This window comes from Mesoplodon densirostris, chromosome 13 (genome assembly GCF_025265405.1).
Source record: "Mesoplodon densirostris isolate mMesDen1 chromosome 13, mMesDen1 primary haplotype, whole genome shotgun sequence".
NCBI classification, from domain to species: Eukaryota; Metazoa; Chordata; class Mammalia; order Artiodactyla; family Ziphiidae; genus Mesoplodon; species Mesoplodon densirostris.
The window spans coordinates 81,691,378-81,700,418 of NC_082673.1; the positions used below are offsets into that span (position 1 = coordinate 81,691,378).

At 42.1% G+C, this 9,041-nt stretch overlaps 1 non-coding gene across 1 annotated transcript; it reads left to right on the forward strand.

The window, feature by feature from the left end:
* The first annotated feature begins 8,625 nt into the window (after positions 1-8,625).
* On the forward strand, positions 8,626-8,698 carry TRNAK-UUU (transfer RNA lysine (anticodon UUU)). The gene has a single exon. It is a non-coding gene; the product is annotated as a tRNA-Lys (tRNA).
* Positions 8,699-9,041: the final 343 nt, after the last annotated feature.

The window sequence follows — 9,041 nt, forward strand, 5'->3', positions numbered from 1 at the left end:
TCACCAATGTAACACTTTATGAACTGACCAGGATAGAACTGCTCAGACTTTGAGCGCCGAGTCCATTTGTGTTTCTAGGTACCTGTTCAGCTCCACCAATTCCCCCAGAATTGCAGGATAAGCATCCATGGCCCAGGAAGCAAGACCCCTCTCCCCGTGTGTGGAGATACTGGATGTATAGTGCAGGACTCATCATTACTATTCACACCTTACCCAAACATGACATCCTGTGGGATGTTTTAAATTATGGGGGAGGCGGAGATGGAGCTAAACACATTTATGTTATGTAACTTATTATTTTTTTCCAGAAGGATTAGCTGTACTAGGGACACACAGCTGTTCTTTCCACAAGTCACTTCAGAGCAAGCTGCAGACAATGGTAAGAACAGACAGCTTAAGACCAAATTCCGCGTTCCTCTCTTCCTGGCTGGAAATCGCTCTGAAAATTCCTGCCTTGAGCAGGAAAAGTGTTCAGCTGAAGAGAGGGAAGCTTTGTCATGTCTCATTGACAGTTGTCCTTCTTTTGTCTCTAATCAAGCCCTCCTCTTGCATGGTCTCTCTGGCTGGTCCACATTTTTTCTTCCCTTTCAGTCTCCTTGTGAAGACATCTGTTTTCTTTTTTACTTTTTCTTTCCTGAAAATAGACTTGCCATGATGCTACAATTTTAAGTTTCGGGGCCTCTTACATACACACAGGCCACTTCCAGTGCCCTATGATTAATACTGCATTTGCAGTTTTATACTCATTTTCTTAAATTAAGTTTTAGACCTCATAGAACCTGGATCTCCCCTTGGTAGCAACATCTCTGTTTTCTTTTGGGGAGTCACAGCACTCCCATTCCCAAAATCCATGTGGCTTGGGGATTGACCAATCCCAACTCTAGTGGTGAAAGCAGGATCTGGTCTAACCAATCAGTTAATTTCATCTGTTGACCACAGAGATTGTTTCTGGACTAAGCAAATGGCCCATTAGTCTAATGGTACTCAAACATTGGAAAAAATGGAGGAAAAAAAGACATCTTTTTTTTTCCACTGAATTTCTTGGAAAGGAAGGAAATAGCTCTGTAACTTCTGGGGACATTCTCACCATCGAAAGAGGAAAGCTCACCTAAGATCGAATTTAAAGTCAACAAATACCGTATGCTAACATATATATGAAATCTAAAAAAAAAGAAAAGAAAAAGGTCATGAAGAACGTAGGGGAAGGACGGGAATAAAGACACAGACCTACTAGAGAATGGACTTGAGGACACGGGGAGGGGGAAGGGTAAGCTGTGACAAAGTGAGAGAGTGGCATGGACATATATACACTACCAAATGTAAAATAGATAGCTAGTGGGAAGCAGTCACATAGCACAGGGAGATCAGCTCAGTGCTTTGTGACCACCTAGAAGGGTGGGATAGGGAGGGTGGGAGGGAGGGAGATGCAAGAGGGAAGAGATATGGGGATATATGTATATGTATAACTGATTCACTTTGTTATACAGCAGAAACTAACACACCATTGTAAAGCAATTATACTCCAATAAAGATGTTTAAAAAAAAAAAGTCAAGAACTGCATGTTGGCTCCTAAACGCAGTCTTCGTTTCACTAAGCAATTGCTCTGTGCTAATAATTGCCAAGCAGGTTCTGGGCAATGGAGTTTCATGAGTGAACACAAGATGGATAACATACCTATCCTCATAAGCTGGTATCCTAACTGTGTGAGATTACATACAAATATATATGCAGGTACTGATCAGTGCTATGATGAAAGATAAAGCAAAATGAGGAAATAGAGAATGATGGGAGGAAGACTCTTATTTTTCTTTTTTCAGTGCTTAGAGGAGGTTTGTGATGACATGATTATTAAGATCTGAACAAAGTGTGGGGGTGTACCATTTGGGTATGTGGGAGAAGTGTGATTTAGCATGAACAGCACAAGCCCCAAAGTCCTGATGGAGGAGGGTGAGTGGAGTGTGTTCAGTGATGGAAGCCACAGTGGGTGGTGCAGAGGGACAAAGGGGGAAAGCAGAATGGAGGGAACACAAGGGCCAGAGTACATTATGGAGTCTTGTCGTCCTTGGCTTGAATAATGGAACTGGTTCTAATTGTGCTGGAAAACTATTGGGAGTTCTGAGTAAATGTGTGATATATTAACATTTACGTTTTCAAGGACTGGCTTGGCTTCACTGTATATAACAGACTGCAGCTGAGTCAGAACGGAAGGCTAGAGCTCAATGGGGAGACGACTGCATGGTCTGGGAAGGAGAGGATGGGGAGTCTGGGGAGGATTGTGGCAGTGTGGGTGGTGAGAGGTGTTTGGGTGATGCGTGTATGGTATATTGAAGTTAGAGAAAACAAGATTTCCTGATTGATTGCATGACAGATGCAAGTAAAATACAGGAGTTACGGATGATTTCCTAATTTGGGGCAGAAGTTCAGGTTAAATGGAGTCACCATTAACGAAGATGAGCTTCACCAAGGAAGGAGCAGGTTCGGATTAGTGTTTATTAACACTAACATCTTCCTTCCTCTTCGTCTCTTTTTCTTACTAGTCTTATTTGATGTCTCTTTAGTGTTTGGAAGTAATGACCATTTCTTTCTCCTTAATTTGTCTCTTTTACTATCTATGCTGAACAAGCTCTGTTTTTTTTTTTTTTTGTCTTTTTTTTATCTTTTTCTTTTTCCTGGCTACCTCTGCTAAATCTGGGTAAATCTGCTATTGTTCAAATTTTTTTTGGAATATTAAATTTCCCTCCTAATAATAACTAGTCTTATTAGGTCAAAAAGAATTCTATTCTTGTCTTCAGAGGGAAAAGGCCAAGATTCTGTGTGTGGTTATGTCTGTGGGCTAAGTATTTGGAAAAGTCTTGCAGACAATCCTGTGTGTATGTGTGTGTGTGTGTGTGTGCCTGTGCCTGTCTGCTGTGTCTGTGTGCATGTGCATGTGTTTGTTCAGTGGTAATGGGGCAGTGGTGCTTCAAGCATTGTTTAAAACAGATAAAATCAGATGAACTTTAAGTTTCTTTGTGATCCTGAGATTTTGTTACCTAATGAACTTGAATTCCATTTTATCTCCCAACTCAGTAATGAATACCTGGGGGCAAACCTATCTTGCTGAACACTGTTTATCTCCAGTGGCACAGGGTCAGGATATGGCACTATTCTGAATGGATATTAAAAGGATGAAAGACAGTGCCTGTGATGGAGGAATTACAGTGGCCTTTTGCAGATGCCAAATGTCACTGTGTCCTCTGGGCTCTGCCTAGCATCTGTGGGAGAAAGTGAGCATGTCATTTGAGGGAGTGGAGCCAGATCAAGGCCACTGCTCTGTCAAATGGCATGCCTGATGAACAGCCTAGCCTGTGGTCTCAGGAAGCCAAGATACCATGTATTATCTGACCTCAACATACAGTGGAAAATAGACAACAATGGCCAGGCCGATAAACTTTCCTGAGTTAAGGTATTCAAACAGACAGCAAAAGAGTCAATAGAACATGGATTCTGAAGCCAATTAGGCCAGGTTTTATGCCAGCTTTACTATCATTATCTGCTTTCTTCAACAAGTTACTCTCTTAATTGGTTTCTTCATCTATAAAAGCAGATGTCCATTCATTTATTCAACAGTATTTATTTAGTGCCCACTGTGTATCAGAAACTAGGTTCTAGACATTCAATCATGAGTAAGAGAGAAGAGGCATAATCTATGTTCCCAGAGCATATATCTCCTGTGTCACAATCCATGAGAGCCCTGACCACCTGGAGTATAGTTATCTCTATACAGGAAGGTGTTCCATGCTACATAAAATGTCTCTAAGGATGTGGTCTTATTCATCTTGATGCTCCCAACTCCTAGCGTGGTACTTGTTTGTTGACTGCAATTCAGTTCTGGAATTGTCGCTCCCCACTCATCTGACACGTTTTCTGCTCTTTTCCTAATTTACTCACTGTTCCTCTGAATGAATCTTGTGCCTCCCTCTTTTTGAATTCTGTTCACATAATGTTGCAAGTTGAGTTGTGCCCCCTGCCAAATATGTTCAAACGCTAACCTCTGATACCTATGAATGTGACCTTACTTAGGGTCTTTGGAGATGTAAATAAGTTAAGATAAGGTCATACAAGATTAAGGTGGTCCCTGGTCCAATGACTGGTGCTCTTATAAGATGAGGGAAATTTGAACACAGAAGCACAAGGAAACACCATGTGTTGGTGTAGGCAAAGACAGAGTGCTGCATCAACAAGTCAAGGATGGTCAAGAGTTGCCAGCAACTCAACTAAAACCTTGAGTCAACATGGTTTGGCTGATGCCTTGGTTTTGGACTTGGAAGCTCCTGAAATTTGGGCAAATAAATCACTATTGTTTTCAGCCACTTATTTTGTGGTACTTTTTTTAGAAGGCAGCCTAGGAAACTAACACACATACTTTCTCTCACTTGAGCTACATTTATCTCTTATCTTTACCTGCTGACAGTCTCTCTCTTCTTCAAGGATCAGCTCAAATAGTACCCCAGGAGCTCAGTTCATAGTAACCTACCTGCTGAAGAACCAAGTACCACTTAGAATATGTATGTCTATATATGTCTCCTTGTACTTTTTATGGTTTTTTGCATAATAATAATAAAACTAACATTTATGTCACGCTTTCAACGTTATCTAATATGATACAGCAACCTTGTAGAGGTGGAAGCACAAATATCATTATCTTTGTCCTACAAGTGAAGAAACTGATGGTCAGAGAAGTTGAACAGCCCATCTAGGGACTCATAGCCTGTTTATATCCGTGAGCAGATCACGGGCAGAGGAAGTGCTATGGGCTTTGGACACCTACTACGGATTTGAGTTTGGTATCCTTCCTACTACCCTTGCCAGTCTTTCCCATCAAGAAGACCTAATCTTCTAGAGCCCCTTGTCAGCTAATAGGTACAGTGTAAGCAGTCAAAATACTTTTTTAAAATGGATTTTTAACCAGTGGTCCCTTCCCAAGTTCTGGAATATGCTTGGAAGTTCAGACTCATGAAAAAGCACCAGGTCTGGCAAATACTAATGCACTCGGAAAATGCCTGTAGAGTAGGTGTGCTGAAGTTAGTGTTCTCTCTGCCGCAGTCCTCCAGCTCTGCTCTTCCCAAAACTTCTGCCCAGGCTGGTACAGGAAGCTTTTTTCAGGAGGAAACCTGGGCACAACTCCACGTAAGCAGAGGAAAGGAGAAACAGAAGAATTTTTCCATTATGTCCCTACTGAGAGCAATGCTTAGCACCCCCGTCTCCTTTCAAGTCTGGGAAGCTTCATCAGCATAGTTCACAGGAGATGAGAAAGAATCCACATCTGAGGAGTAACCTGCCTCCCCAGAAAGCCCCACCATCTTCGAGAGATCACCAAGTCAGTGAGGGGGAAGTGGGACTTCCACATTCCAGGGTGAAAAGGATTCTGAAGTTCTAGAATTATTCACAACCTCTCCTGTTTCCTCTCCCTGTTATGGAACAGATGGAAAAGGATTAGGGCCCAAACAACTTTGTTTGTTGGCATAAGTCACACAAGACACCTGCTATTAGCAATCTCATGGATGAATCAATGCCTTTTCCCCAGTCGGAAGCATTGAAGATTGAGCTTAATCTCTCTGCTTCTTGCTCTCATTTTTAAAGTGACATAAATTTATCCATAGAATAGTTGGGGTTTTAAAAAGATATCCTCACTCTGATTCCCACCTTTTGAATCATGAAATGCTCTCAGTCCTTGCATTTGCCCGAGAGGCCCCTAAACAAAATCAAATGGCAACACTCTACAAGAACAGTATGTTTGTTCCCTCTTCCAGGGTCAAACCAATCTATAACTTTTGCTGTGTGCCTCGTGGATATCTTTACAAACTGCTGAAAGCTGAGCTTGGAGCTGTTCCGAGCACATGCTGATATCAATCTACGCATTTGTGGTATGCCCTTCTTGGGCCCTGCTGGAAGAGTATTAGCATGAACAGAGTGTTTGGATGACTGCCTGGGAAGAAGTGAACTTCACCCTGGTTTCACAACATCAAATCTTGATTTGTCATGCTGAACCCTAATGACACTCGGAAGGCAAGTTCTGGACTTTTAACAACAGAAACATGTCTCGCTGTCAGGTAGGGCTATGAAATAAAGGAGTCAATTTTGGATGATGGTTTTGGTCAAAACCTTTAAGGACCACATGTGGCACTTGATTTTGCCTTGCTACCTCCTGTTTATCCTTCAAAGCTCCATTCAGTTACATCATCCTCCAAGAAGCCACTCTTCGCCTTTGGTTGGCAGATAGCATTGAAAGCTCCCACTTTTATGCTTATGTCTATCAGTTCCACTAATTTACAATAACCTGTTTCCTTCTCTGTCTCCACTGTAAGATTATTATCACAGATCATGTTGGTACCCTACCCAGGTTCCCTGGGATCCCTTTTACCTGTTGGATTGGTGTACCCATCCCACAGGTGTTGTGGGTGTTTCAGCTCATAGCTTTCACCTACAGCTTTCTCTACCTGCAGCTACTTCTTGGAGATCCTGAGGTTATGATCACCCCCATCACCACTTGCCTTCAAGTCCTGACTTGAGGAAAGAGTCCAAGACAGAGTTTGTGGTGCAGTTTATGCTCTTGATCTCCTTAAAAGATTAGGCCATAGTTAGACCTCATCTGAAACTACTTTCCGTATAGTTCCTTTCCCTTCTCTATCCTGCTTTCTTCATTCTCTTACCAGAGAGCACTTCATCAATCAATCGCTTGTATATGAATCCCCGTCTCAGGCTCTGCTTCTAGGGGACCTGACCTAACAGGAGTATATAATCTTATTTAATTCTTATAACAACCCAAGAGACAGGTGTTAATATTCCATCTGGAGAAACTGAAGTTTGCATGTAACAAACACCTGTCACGCACCAGGTGCTCAGTAAGTAGATGTTAAATGAAATAATAATACCAAATCTTCATTAACTCACCCAATGGCCTTGAGCTCCAAGACCAGGTATTGATCTGTGGTAGGAGGGGATAACCTGAAGAGGACCATGACTTGAAAGCTAGACAAGTCCTCTAGGATAAATATAAAAAGAGGAAATTCAGATTGCTTAGAGAAAAGATCAGCAATAAATGGGTGAAATGCAATGTTAGAGTGCTGGCAGAAGGTCGAAGAGATCTAGCCATAGGAATCACAATCCTAGAATGGCATTTGAGAGCTCAGGAAGGTCTCAACAGAGCCTGGAAAAGTTTGCAGAGAAACCGCCTAGGAAACTAAGACAAGGCATCAGGCTCAGAGGAATCAAAGAGAGACTGTGATTTCCTAAATGAGAGGGAACAAAACTTAGTTATCACTGTATGGGGCTTCCCTGGTGGCTCAGTGGTTGAGAGTCCGCCTGCTGATGCAGTGGACATGGGTTCGTGCCCCGGTCCAGGAGGATCCCACATGCCGCGGAGCGGCTGGGCCCGTGAGCCATGGCCGCTGAGCCTGCGCGTCCGGAGCCTGTGCTCTGCAACGGGAGAGACCACAGCAGTGAGAGGCCCGTGTACTGCAAAAAAAACAAAAAACAAACAAACAAACAAAAACTTAGTTATCACTGTAGCAATCATGCCTACTAGAGCACCTGGCATATCAATGGTGACAAAAAATATGTGTGGAATAAACAACTGAATGAAGGAAAGCTGCACTATAAATTGAGCCTGAGGCATGGTCCTGGGTTTGTGGTAAGAGTCCAGTTACTAAAGCTTAATGACCTGATTACACAGAACCATCAGCCAAATCGACTTGCTGCAGAACTTCCAGGCTCCTCTTATGCCAGGTCCCCAAGTTATCCCTGGAAAGGAAGTGAAGCCAGATCATCTCACTGAATGTCTCCTGTTGGAGGAAGTTAAATGGCTTCTGCTTGGAAGTCTGGGTAGGGAACCAAGTGGGGGCATTCCAATGGGAAATCAGTTTCTTTCTCTGGGACTGGCTATGGTTCGCTTGTTAATCTAGGCATTTGAACCAGATGGATTTTCAGAATGTTACTTCTCTGTCATGGATAATGAGCTATTTTTTTCTCCTTTGGAAAAGGGAAATAGAATGATCCATCCTTCAACGATTGCAGGTCCCAAGTGAGTTGCCTTCTCACATATAACTCATCTTGTCTGAAATGTTACCACTATTGATATGGACTATTTCTACCCATATCCTTGACATTCAGCATGTGTCAGCTATACTGGGAAGCTTTCTGTATTCTGTGGCAGCCTAATCTTACTTTAACCCAAAACTAGATTAGTTGCCCCTCCTCTGGATCTCTGAACTCGATGTCTGAACTCCTTACTTTTATCTCTGCCATAGCACTTATTTTCCTACATTAAAATCTTCTTTTCACTCTCTGACTCTTCATATATCTGTCTCTTCCACTAGATTGTGAAATCTCTCAGGAGAGCGAAGACTTTTCTTTCTGAACTGGTGCACCTGAAGGCTGGCACAAAATAAAGGTTCACTGTTTAGTATGTGAGTAATTAATTGAAACTGCAAAAACTTGAGAATGCATGGTAATAGGACAGAGCCATAAGAAATTTCTCTGTTCCAACTGCCATCCATATCTGGTTTTAGAGATATAAATGCTTTGGAATTAAAATGAAATCTTAGTAAAGATTCAAAGATCAGAGGTGGTTGGGCTTAGGGAATTCCCTGGTGGTCCAGTGGTTAGGACTCTGTGCTTTTACTGCAGAGAACACAGGTTTGATCCCTGGTCAGGGAACTAAGAGCCCGCCCGCAAGCCATGAAGTGCGGCCAAACATAAAAAATAAAATAAATAAAAAGCAATAAAATGATGGACTTATTAGTAAATAAAACCAAAAAAAGAAGTGGTTGGGCTTATATAATAAAAACCCAGTTGTATGATACCATAATCATTTCAGCATTTCAATTCAGTTCAATACAATTTTATTAGGGAATTCCCATGATCTGGAAACATTATTTTCCGAGGACAGTTCAATTGCACAGAGTATAAGGGGAGAAGTGAGAAAGGGAGAGAGTAGAGAGGTAGTTTAGAACCGGATGTATAGTGCCCCTAGCCACCCTAGTCGAAGTAATTGAAGATG